Consider the following 13,218-nt stretch of genomic DNA (forward strand, 5'->3'; position numbering starts at 1 on the left):
AACACAAAAAATTAGCCGGGCGAGGTGGCGGCGCCTGTAGTCCCAGCTACTGGGGAGGCTGAGGCAGGAGACTGGCGGGAACCCGGGAGGCGGAGCTTGCAGTGAGCAGAGATCCGGCCACTGCACTCCAGCCTGGGCGACAGAGCGAGACTCCGTCCCAAAAAAAAAAAAAAAAAAAAGAGAAAGGAATGATGACCAGGGTTGGGGGAAGTCACAAAATTGCCTCTTTGCTTATCTCCTCCTGTGTCACAAACCACCCTAAACTCAGGGGTATGAAACAGCTGGCACAGTAGGGATGGCCTGTCCCTGTGCTATAAGGTCCCAGCCTCGGCGGGATTCATGTGCAGGTTCCTTCACCTGCATATTACCTCCTTCTCACCCGGGCCAGGAGGACTCTGGGCCTGCCTGACTGCGGACAGGAGCACCTCCACCCAGCCTCTGCCTATGACTTCCTCATAGCATGGCAACAGGCATGGAGCACGAGTGTCCCAAGAGAACCAGACGAAGCTGCATGGCCTGATGTAGCATAGACAGCCTCCCAGCATCACTTCTGCCTCACTCTGTGGGTTGAAGTAGCCCATTTAGATATAAGGGAGGAGACGTAGACCCTGCCTCTCAATGGAGGAATGACAGAGAATTTGCAGCCATTCTCTAAAACCTCCACACTCCTGGAATTTATCGTGAACCGTGACCATTCACAGGGCCATCTGCCACACTTCACAGTCTGTCAGCATGTTTCCTAGGGCAGGGCCCCTGGCGGAGGCTTCCTCCTCCAGTGGGGAGGGGACGGGACCTGGGAAAGATTCTGAGGTTGTGGTGGCAGGTGGGCAGTAGAAGGAGGCTGAGGGAGGAGGCCAGGGTGATGGGGAGGCTTGGAGCCTCTTCCAGAGTAGGGTTGGGGAGCCTGCCAATCACAAAGTTAAAACAAGGCAGGGCAGGGGGTGTGGGAAGGGCAGATAGAGCTCGGTGGAGAAATGTGGAGTCGATAGGTTGATGACCACATCATCTTTCTAGGCCACGTGCCAGCACCACCTCCCCTGAGCAGCCTTCCCTGATGCTCCAGGTGGAATTACCACTGGCTCCTCTGGGTTCCTGCAAACCCTGTACTGACCTTGAGCCTGCAGGTACAGGCCAGATGTATCTTTGGGTTCCTAGTGTCATCCAGAGCAAGAGAAAGGCACCTGCAGGCCTCCAGGCCTCCCGCAGTTGGAAGGGCTGGGCCGCCTTGGCCAGTCTCCCTTAAGGGCTGCTGCGAGCCTCCAGATAGAGTTCTGGTTCTTAGTAGCTGCTTGGGTGGGGACACTGGTGCAGGAAGCAGCCCTGCACGGAACAAGGTTCAGAGAGGGGGCCACATGAGCTTGAGTGGGGAAGGAAAGGGGATTCCAAGGGTGAATGGGAATGGCAGGGCCTCCTGGAGGACCCTTGTGATGGTTGGTGAGAGCACACGCACAGTTTGCGTGCTCCCAGAACTGTGGGCCAGATTGGGGCCCATCCCACTGAAGGGATACAGCCCATGGATTCAGTTTGGCCCAGCAGTCAGCCACTCTGGCTGAGGAAACAGTGTGCCTGGGTTCAAATCCTGCTCTGCCACTAATTTATTGAGTGAGTCACTAGGTCTCTTTAAGCCTCAGTTTCCTGGTCTGTAAAACCGGACAATAACACAATAACAGCCACCTCACTGGAGGAGATCATTTATGCAGTCTGGTGGTGCTTCATACCTGCTGGGTGCCCAACAGTCGCTGCCTGCCTCTGGCTGCTCTCCCACTTGGGCGGGCAGCAGGAGAGGTGGATGAGGGTTTGCAGAGTGAGAATGTGAGCAAGTGATGACGTGAGAGCCAGAGACCCTGCAATCGTATCTCAGTGCCAACCTTCTGGGCCGTGGGACTCTCGGCAACCACGTGGCCTCTTTGAGACTCTGTTGTCTCATCTGGCAAATGGGAATCAGAACCTAGACCCAGGTGCTATGGTGTGGCTCTAATGAATGGGAGATGTCTGCAGACACCCAGCACACTGGGATGTGGGTGCAGGCCAGGTGATGGGGAGGGCTATGATGTCTCTCCCACAGGTCTGGGAGGGTGAGGCCACCTCCCAGGCCTCTCCTCCCATGAGCGGTGCAGCCGAGCAGCCTAAGTCAGCTGGCTGGTTTTGATAAGTGAGTATTATAAACAACACACGGCCGGGCGCGGTGGCTCAAGCCTGTAATCCCAGCACTTTGGGAGGCCGAGACGGGCGGATCACGAGGCCAGGAGATCGAGACCATCCTGGCTAACACGGTGAAACCCCGTCTCTACTAAAAAATACAAAAAACTAGCCTGGCGAGGTGGCGGGCGCTTGTAGTCCCAGCTACTCAGGAGGCTGAGGCAGGAGAATGGCGGGAACCCAGGAGGCAGAGCTTGCAGTGAGCAGAGATCTGGCCACTACACTCCAGCCTGGGCAACAGAGCGAGACTCCGTCTCAAAAAAAATAAATAAATAAATAAAAAATAAATAACACACAGAGCACATCCCAGGGCTCTGGTGGAAACTGGGGCTCCTTCGGGGGGGCCTGCTGGAGGGGACCCGACTGGTAGGTATGGGGCACCGAAGAAGCTCCATGGGCAGGTGCTCCCAGCAGTTCTGGGCTGGGAGACACATCATCGTATCCACAATGACAAAATGAAGTGATAAATAATAGTAGTAATCATAATAATGATAAGAGCACCCATTACTGGGTGTTGATGATGTCATTTAATGCTCAAAACAACCCTGAGAGAAGATCTTGGCAGAATACTTCCTAGATGCAAGGCTTGCACCCAGAGCATGCAAACAACTCCTACAACTCAATAGTAAGAGAACAACACAATGAAAAATGTGCTATGGGACAGGTGTGGTGGCTCACGCCTGTAATCCCAGCACTTTGGGAGGCTGAGGCAGGTGGATCACGAGGTCAGGAGATCGAGACCATCCTGGCTAGCATGGTGAAACCCCGTCTCTAATAAAAAATACAAAAAATTAGCCAGGTGTGGTGGTGGGCACCTGTAGTCCCAGTTGCTCAGGAGGCTGAGGCAAGAGAATGGTGTGAACCCAGGAGGTGGAGCTTGCAGTGAGCCGGGATCGCATCACTGCATTCCAGCCTGGGCAACAGAATGAGATTCTGTCTCAAAAAAAAAAAAAAGAAAGAAAGAAAAAGAAAAATGTGCTATGGCTGGGCGTGGTGGCTCACGCCCGTAATCCCAGCACTTTGGGCGGCCAAGGCAGGTGGATCATGAGGTCAGGAGTTCAAGACCAGCCTGGCCAACATGGTGAAACCCCGTCTCCACTAAAAATACAAAAATTAGCCAGGCATGATGGTACACACCTGTAGTCTCAGCTACTCGGGAGGCTGAGGCAGGAGAATCGCTTGAACCCAGGAGGCAGAGGTTGCAGTGAGCCGAGATCACGCCACTACACTCCAGCCTGGGCGACAGAGCGAAACTCCATCTCAAAAAAAAAAAAAGAAAAAAGAAAAAAGAAAAACATGCTAAAGATCTGAACAGACACCTCCCCATGGAAGACATGTGGATGGCAGATAAGCACATGGAAAGAGACTCAACCTGGGAGTCATCCGCAGAGTGCAGTTAAAACCAAAATGAAACCACCGCACACCTATTACAAAGGTGAAAATTAAAATGACTGAAAAACGTGCCAAAGATCCGAACAGACACCTCCCCAAGGAAGACATATGGATGGGGAGTCTCTTTTCCATGCACTTATTTGGAAAGAGACTCAACCCTGGGAGTCATCAGTGGAATGCAGTTAAAACCACAAAGAAACCACTACACACCTATTAGGTGAAAATTAAAATGACTGACACAGCCTGAGCAACATAGCAAGACCCAATCTCTACAAAAAATAAAAAATTCACTGGGTGTAAAGGCCGGGCGCGGTGGCTCATGCCTGTAATCCCAGCACTTTGGGAGGCAGAGGTGGGCGGATCACCTGAGGTCAGGAGTTTGAGACTAGCCTGGCCAACATGGTGAAACCCCATCTCTACTGAAAAATACAAAAATTAGCAGGGCATTATGGCAGGTGCCTGTAATCCCAGCTACTCAGAGGCTGAGGCAAGAGAATCACTTGAACCTGGGAGGCGGAGGTTGCAATGAGCCAAGATCGCACCATTGTACTCCAGCCTGGGTGACAGGGCAAGATTTCATCTCAAAAAAAGAAAAAAAAGAAAGAAAGAAAGAACAAATTAGCTGGGTGTGGTGGCACCCACCTGTGGTCCCAGCTATTCGAGAGGCTGACGCAGGAGGATCACTTGAGCCTGGGAGTTTGAGGCTGCAGTGAGCCATGATTGTGCCACTACCCTCCAGCCTGAGTGACAGAGCAAGACCCTCTCTCAAAAATAAATAAAGTGCAAAAAAATAATAATAATAAAAAGATAATTCCAGGCCGGGCGTGGTGGCTCACGCCTGTAATCCCAGCACTTTGGGAGGCTGAGGTGGGTGGATCACGAGCTCAGGAGATTGAGACCAGCCTGACCAACATGGTGAAACCCCATCTCTACTAAAAACGCAAAAATTAGCCAGGCGTAGGGGTGCACTTGTAATCCCAGCTACTCAGGAGGCTGAGGCAGGAGAATTGCTAGAATCGCTTGAACCCAGGAGGCAGAGGTTGCAGTGAGCCGAGATCGCGCCATTGTACTCCAGCCTGGGTGACAGTGTGAGACTCCGTCTCAAAATAAAAATTAAAAAAAAAAAAAGATTAATTCCAAGTATTGGTGAAGATGTGCAGAACCAGAACTCTCATACATTGCTGCGGGAATGTGAAATGGTAGGATCACTTTGGAAAACAGTTTGACAGTTTCTTACAAAGTGAAATATACCTACTTAGGACTCAGCTATTTCACTCCCAAGAGAAATAACTGTTTACACACACACAAACCTGAACACAAATGTCAGTAACAGCTTTTTCCACTATAGATAAAACCTAGGAAGAACTCAGCTGTCTATGAACTTGGAAAGGGATAAACAAAACATGGTATATATCCATCAGTGCAATACTACTCAGTGACAGGAAAGGAATACACTCCCAAAACATGCCACAGCGCAGATGGAGCTCAGATGCATTCCGCCGAAAGAAAAGCCAGATTCAAAAGGCTGCCTACAATATGATTCCATTCACAGCACATTCTGGAAAAAGCAAAACCACAGTGGCACAGAGCCATCAGTAGTGGCAAGGAACCGGGGTGGGGAGGGGACCAACTGCAAAGGGGCCCCAGGGAAATGTGGGAATAAACGAAATGTTGTGTATGATGGTTGCAGTGGCGATTACACAACTGTATACATTTGTCAAACATCATCAAACCATGCACTTAAATGGCTGCATTTTATTATATGTAAATTATCCTTCATTAAAGCTGAGGGAGGAACAGAGAAGCCCTTTCAATGAAGGAGAGAAACGGTGAGCATTTGGGGCCATTACTGCCATGTTACACATAAGGAAACTGAGGCTCGGGGGTGACATGATGGGCCCAAGGTCAAGCAGAGAGAGAGTCTGTGGTGAGACCGGGATTTGCCCGCATTCTCACCCCCAGGACTCTGCCCTGCATTTGCTGTATGACTACAGGCTGGTCCCAGTTTCTCATTCTTTAAAATGGGTAGGGGGACGAGCAAAACCCAGGCCCTCTCAGGCGATGGAGCAGGAAAACCCACACCCCCATAATGGTGACACTCAGAGGGACTGCAGGAGCCACCGGCTGGTGCCTGACCCGACCTGGGCTGAGGATGGGGAAAAGCTTCTCAAAGTGAGGATATTTAACCTGGGCTTCAGAGGATGAATAGGAGTTTGCCAAAAGGAGTGTGAGAAAAAGGACATTCCAGATAAGGGGTGAGAATGTCCCATAATCTCCCCAGTCGCTCTGCCTCTTGCTGCCTGAAATTCCACTAGTTCATGCCATTCCTCAGGGCCAAAGCCTGGCTAGTGGCAAACCCCGACAGGAGGGGACATGCAAAACCTATAAGCAGGCTAGAGGGAAATAGCAGCAAGGCGGGGCGGGGCCATGGCAATCCCTGGAGATTCTGAGATTCCAGGGACTGCAGGGACAGAGGAACATGTGACACAACTGACCGTGTGCAGGGCAGCAAGGTAGGAGCCTTCTCATGGGTCTCCTCATTAACTCCTCACCCCTGGAGCAGCACAGAGAAGTCAGACGAATCCCCCAAGGTCACACAGCAAAACTAGGCGCCGGGCCGGGCCTGCTAATCCAAAGCCATTGCCCTTGATCTAGGGATCAGAGGAAAGTGGAGGCCTGGGGACCAGCTTCCCACCCCAACTCAATGTGTGGCTCAGGCAAGTAACTTCTGTTCTCAGGCCCTCAGCTTCCACCTCTGTGAAATGGGCTGCAACAGAACCACCCTCACAGAGCTCTGGCAGGAAGACAAAAGACAAAGGGACAGGAAGTGCCATCTCAGCCTCTCCTGCCCAAACACCTGCTTGCACGCGGCATGAGGAAAACAGAATTAGGGAGGGAAGTCAGCTCTGAGAAAAGACCCTCCCTCTGCCTCTCTGGGCCTCAGTTTTCCCATCCTGCATTGGGGGAGGATTGGGCTGAATGACATGTCACAAACCAGGGACCATTTCTAGCACCCATATGTTTTGTTTCACCCCTGTGGTCACTTTTTCCCCCTTTTCCTCTGAATTTTTATTTATGTAAAATTTAAGCACACAGTAAGTCAAGAGCAGAATCCACAGCCACCATCTGGTGCGACCTGCCCGGGGCTGACACTGCCCACGTGCACACTCCCCTCTCTACACACAGCTATGTGCTGTTTTCTGAATCTTTTTTTTTTTTTTTTTTTTTTTTTTGAGACAAGAGTCTTGCACTATCACCCAGGCTGGAGTGCAATGGCAGGATATCAGCTCACTGCAAGCTCCACCTCCCACGCCATTCTCCTGCTTCAGCCTCCCAAGTAGCTGGGACTACAGGCGTCCGCCACCACGCCTGGCTAATTTTTTGTATTTTTAGTAAAGACGGGGTTTCACCATGTTAGCCAGGATGGTCTCAATCTCCTGACCTCGTGATCCGCGCACCTCCCAAAGTGCTGGAATTACAGGTGTGAGCCACCACACCCAGCCCTGAATCATTTGAAAGTAAGTTACTGGCCAGAAGCAGTAGTTCACGCCTATAATCCCAATGCTTTAGGAGGCCAAGGCAGGAGGATCACTTGAGGCCAGAAGTTCAAAACCAGCATGGGCAACATAACTAGGCCTCCCTGACTCCGATCTTTATCTACAAACCATTTAAAAGAAAAAAAGAAAGTAAGTTGTTGACTTTGTGACCTTTTGCTCCTAGTCTGTCAGTAGGCACCCCCTGAGAAGGCAGCCATTCTACAAGACCATGATACGCTTACCTCACTGCAAAAAACGCTATAATTCCACAGACATCTAATACACAGTCCACATTCAAACTACTTAGTTGTCCCCAAAATGTCTTTTATGGCTGGACTTTTTGTTTCAAACTAGGAGCTAACCAAAATTCAGATGTTACATTTAGTTTTATCTCTTTTGGAGTGAGCAATTTTTTTTTTGTTTTTGGAGACGGAGTCTCACTCTGTCACCCTGACTGGAGTGCAGTGGTGCGATCTTGGCTCACTGAAACCTTCTCCTCCCAGGTTCAAGCGATTCTCCTGCCTCAGCCTCCTGAGTAGCAGGGACTACAGGCGACTGCCACTACACCCAGCTAATTTTTGCATTTTTAGTAGAGACGAAGTTTCACCATATTGGCCAAGCTGGTCTCGAATTCCTGACCTTGTGATCCACCCTCCTCAGCCTCCCAAAGTGCTGGGATTACAGGCATGAGCCACCGCACCCGGCCTCTGTCACCCAGGCTAGAGTGGAGTGGTGCCATCTCTGCTCAGTGCAACCTACGCCTCCCGGGTTTAAGCGATTCTTGTGCTCAGCCTCCTGAATAGCTGGGACTACAGGCATGTGCCATCACGCCCAGCTATTTTTTGTACTTTTAGTAGAGACGGGGTTTTGCCATGGTTTGGCCAGGTTGGTCTCAAACTCCCGGCCTCAAGTGATCCCCTCCACCTCAGGCTCCCAAAGTGCTGGGATTATGGGTGTGAGCCACCTCGCCCAGCCTGTTTATTTTTGAGACAGTGTCTCACTCTGTTGCCTAGGCTGGAATGCAAAGACTCAATCTGCTCACTGCAATCTCAGTCACCCGAGCTCAAATGATCTTCTCGCCTTGGCTTCCCATCCCAGCTAATTTTTGTATTTTTTGTATAGGCGGGGCCTCACTCTGTTGCCCAGACTGGTCTCGAACTCCTGAGCTCAAGAGATCCGCCCACCTTGCCCTCCCAAAGTGCTGGGATTATAGGCAGGAGCCATCACACTCCGCCAAAATGAATTGCCATTTAAACATCAAGAAGTCTCACATTGGCCTGGCGCGGTGGCTCAAGCCTGTAATCCCAGCACTTTGGGAGGCCGAGACGGGTGGATCACGAGGTCAGGAGATCGAGACCATCCTGGCTAACACGGTGAAACCCCGTCTCTACTAAAAATACAAAAAAAAAAAAAAAAACTAGCCGGGTGAGGTGGCGGGCGCCTGTAGTCCCAGCTACTCGGGAGGCTGAGGCAGGAGAATGGCGGGAACCCGGGAGGCGGAGCTTGCAGTGAGCTGAGATCCGGCCACTGCACTCCAGCCCGGGCTACAGAGCAAAACTCCGTCTCAAAAAAAAAAAAAAAAAAAAAAAAGAAGTCTCACATTCTTATTTAATTTCCAGCTCCTACTGAAAACCAGAAGACTTAGCCCAGGGCTCCCTTGTGGAACAACTTACTGGAAGGAGCAGAAGCTGCCCCCGGGACAGACCAGGTGGTCCCACTTTGCCACACTCCACACTGCTCTCTCCTGTCTGACACCCAGCCATCTCTTGCAATCCTGTAACCTGCCTGGGTCCTACACCATGGAATTTTTTACCCTCAATTAATTCCACATAATGTTTTTTATTTTATTTATGTATTTATTTTTGAGATGGAGTTTCGCTCTTTTTGCCCAGGCCAGAGTGCAATGGCGCATCTCGGCTCACTGCAACCTCCGCGATTCTCCTGCCTCAGCCTCCCTAGCAGCTGACATTACAGGCACGCACTACCACGCCCGGCTAATGTTGTATTTTTTAGTAGAGACGCGGGTTCACGATGTTGGCCGGGCTGGTCTTGAACTCCTGACCTCAGGGGATCCGCCCACCTCGGCCTCTCAAAGTGCTGAGATTACAGGCATGAACCACTGCACCCGGCCAATTCCAGATCATCTTTAAGGGCCTCAGGTCTCTTGAGGGTGGGGGACCACCTCATCCTGGGTAGGCAACTGCCCGTCAGTGCCAGTGGCTTCAAAATGCACTGACTTTGTAGCCACTTATTCTCTGCTCAGGAGATCAGCCTCCAGACTTACCCTCACTGGGGTTCAGATCCAAATTCCATGAGCTACCACCAAGGATACTTTTGGAAAGTTCTAAGGCTCCTCAGAGCCCAGTCCCTTCATGAGTGCGACTCCTGCTTCCCAGGGTGGGTGTGAGGACTGGATGAGAGAATGCCCAGGAAGCACTTAGCATAGCACCTGGCCTGGGAGGAGCCCTGGGGTGTCATTTTCCTGAGAAGACAATCAGGTGGGTGGGCGGAAACCAATACTAACACACTCATCCATCGCAATGCAGTGAAACACTGGAAATGACCTAAATCCCAAAAAGTGGGAGCTGGATAGATCATGATCATATCCCCGAGATGAAAGAATCAACAACTGAGACAAAGATGATGTATTTTGAAATGACCCAGATAGCCATCGATAAAGGACTGCTGTATCCAGGAGAATGGTCAGGGTCTTCCAGCTGCGAGCGCCATGTCCCTCCACTCCGTGGACCGCTGTGCTATAGGGAGAGACAGACGCGTCTCCAGGAGAGACTGCTAAGTGACATGCCAACATGTGGGTTAAAAGTAGGGGGAAAGAATATATATTTGTATTTACTTGTATTTATGTGTGGAAAACACTGAAGAATTCATGAGAAACAAGTAAAAATGCTTCCCTGTGTGAAGTGGAGGCGCTCTGGGCAGAAGGCAGATGGCAGAAAAAGCCAGTGGTAACCACTTTCTCAGTACCCACATACACTTCATTTTAGTTTCTGAAACATGAATATATTACCTAATCAAAATTGTCTTTTAATATATTCTTTTTTTTTTTTTTTTTTAAAGAGATGTTTCCCAGGCTGGCCTCAAGCGATCCTCCTGCCACGGCAGGAAATGCTGGGATTACAGGTGTGAGCCAGCCCACTCAGCCTAAAAAACATTCTTACAGAATAATTCTGTGGTTTCCTATATATATATATATATATATATATATTTTTTTTTTTTGAGACGGAGTCTCGCTCTGTCACCCAGGCTGGAGTGCAGTGGCCGGATCTCAGCTCACTGCAAGCTCCGCCTCCTGGGTTCACGCCATTCTCCTGCCTCAGCCTCCCGAGTAGCTGGGACTACAGGCATCCGCCACCTCGCCCGGCTAGTTTTTTGTATTTTTTAGTAGAGACGGGGTTTCACCATGTTAACCAGGACGGTCTCGATCTCCTGACCTCGTGATCCGCCCGTCTCGGCCTCCCAAAGTGCTGGGATTACAGGCTTGAGCCACCGCGCCCGGCCGGTTTCCTATATATTAACAAAGGAAAATGATCACAGCATATTGTTAAATTGAAAAAAAAAAAAAGCTATAAAACAGAGAATCTGATTTGATTACAATTTTGTTGGAAAACTTTTTTATTTATTTATTTTTTTTTTGAGATAAGGTCTCGCTCTGTTCCCCCAGGCTGGAGTACAGTGGTGCGATCTGGGCTCACTGCAACCCCTGCCTCCGGGGCTAAATCGATCTTCCCACCTCAGCCTCCCAAGAAGCTGGTGCACGCCACCACGCTTGGCTAATTTTTGTATTTTTGGTAGAGACAAGATTTCACCATGTTGCCCAGGCTGGTCTTGAACTGCCGGACTCAAGCAATCCACCTACCTTGGCCCCCCAAAGTGCTGGGATTTCAGGCGTTAGCCACTGCATCCACCCTTGTTGGAAAACGTTCTATTTGCATATAAACAGCTCCATGTGAGCAGGGCTTTGTCTGTCTGTTCACTGCTGTGTTCCCAGAATCCAGAACATACCTCAACTACTCAATAAGCACAGTGTGAGTGAGCAAGTGAATGAATGAGTGAATGAGTACATGAATGGATGGTTACAGCATCAGGAAGATGTCTGAGGGCATGTGGCCAAACTGAACGGTGGTGAATTTATGACTTTTACCTTCTTGATATTTTTCTGTGTGTTCCAAAAATTGTAAATGAGCACTCCTCATGCTTCTAATCAGGAAAGAAAAACAGTAAAGGCATGGTGGCTCATGCCTGTAATCCCAGCACTTTGTGAGGCTGAGGCAGGTGGATCACTTGAGGTCAGGAGTTTGAGACCAGCCTGGCCAACATGGTGAAACCCCGTCTCTACTAAAAATACAAAAATTAGCTGGGTGTGGTGGTGCGTGCCTGTAATCCCAGCTACTCAGGAAGCTGAGGCAGGAGAATCGTTTGAACCTGGAAGGCGGAGGTTGCAGTGAGCTGAGATCGTGCCATTGTACTCCATCCTGGGCGACAAGAGCAAGACTCTGTCTAAAAAAAAAAAGAAAGAAAGAAAGAGAAGAGAAAAGAAGAGAAGAGAAGAGAAGAAAAGAAAAGAAGGAAGGAAGGGAAGAAAGAAAAAAAAGAAAGAAAGAAAGAAAGAAAGAAAGAGGAAGGAAGGAAGGAAAGAAAGAAAGAAAGAAAGAAAGAAAGAAAGAAAGAAAGAAAGAAAGAAAGAAAGAGAAAGGAAGGAAGGAAGGAAGGAAGGAAGGAAGGAAGGAAGGAAGGAAAGAAAGAAAGAAAAGAAAAACAGTAAAGGTATGAAAAAAAATGCAAAGGCTCTGTCTGCAGGTGTCAGGACACTGGGGTCTGGGCAAGGGAAGGAGGTAGACTCACTGGGAAGAAGCTTGGGCTGGTGACCGGCACATGTCCCACATGTCTTGCCCACACTATTCTGCCCTAGCAGCAGAGCCAGGATTCCCGGGGCGGGCAGCTCAGGAGCACAGAGAATCAGGGCTGCAGGAGCCCTGTGGAAGGCCTGTGACTGGCATCAGGCCACACAGCAGGGCCAGGATGGAACCAGGCCTGCTCAGGTGTCAGCCTCCAACACCAAGACACTTTGATACTGGATGAAGTAATTCACACTTCTTACCTCTGGTTCACAGATGGGGAGTAGAGCTAGAGGCTCTGAAGACAGATTCAGGGTCTCATCCCAGACCGATCTGTCACCAAACTTTTGTTGGTGCTCCTCTCTCTTCTGCAAGCGGGCAGTAGGATCTGGGCCAACCCCAGGAGCTGCCTGCACATGCGGAGGTCCTCAGGCTGCTGTTGGCTGTTAGGATTCTGAAGCTGCCTCCCTGGAGTCGGTTCCCTGGCCCCACAGTGGAGATCAGAAAATCTACAAATGGGCCGGGCGCGGTGGCTCAAGCCTGTAATCCCAGCACTTTGGGAGGCCGAGACGGGCAGATCACGAGGTCAGGAGATCGAGACCATCCTGGCTAACACAGTGAAACCCCATCTCTACTAAAAATACAAAAACTTAGCCGGGCGAGGTGGCGGGCGCCTGTAGTCCCAGCTACTCGGGAGGCTGAGGCAGGAGACTGGCGTGAACCCGGGAGGCGGAGCTTGCAGTGAGCTGAGATCCGGCCACTGCACTCCAGCCTGGGCGACAGAGCGAGACTCCGTCTCAAAAAAAAAAAAAAAAAAGAAAATCTACAAATGTCCAGGGAGCCCCTGGGGAGCCCCGAAGAGACTGCGCACTCCTGGAGACAGCACACAGAGCGGCTGGGTTTGAATCTGACTTTGCCACTTGCCAGCATGTAACCCAAGGAAGTTACCTCCCCTCTCTGCTAAGCGAGGCTGAACTGAGCACAGTACCTTTTGCACAACACTGCCCTGAGAGGGAAGCGCTCAGGGCCACAGGCTCTGCCACTGCTGTCATTATGTGTAGGGAGAGGACAGCAGTCCCCTGCTCTTCCCCTTCCCCTCCAGGGTTCATCCCCCACACCAAGGGCAGAGCGGTCTTCAAAACCAAGGCCAGTTCATCATTCCCTGGAATCCCACGCAGCTGTGAAGGGACAGACTGCTGAGCCGTGTAGCACCCAGGTGGCCATTCTTTTTTTTT

This window comes from Theropithecus gelada, chromosome 16, assembly GCF_003255815.1.
Source record: "Theropithecus gelada isolate Dixy chromosome 16, Tgel_1.0, whole genome shotgun sequence".
Classification (NCBI taxonomy): domain Eukaryota; kingdom Metazoa; phylum Chordata; class Mammalia; order Primates; family Cercopithecidae; genus Theropithecus; species Theropithecus gelada.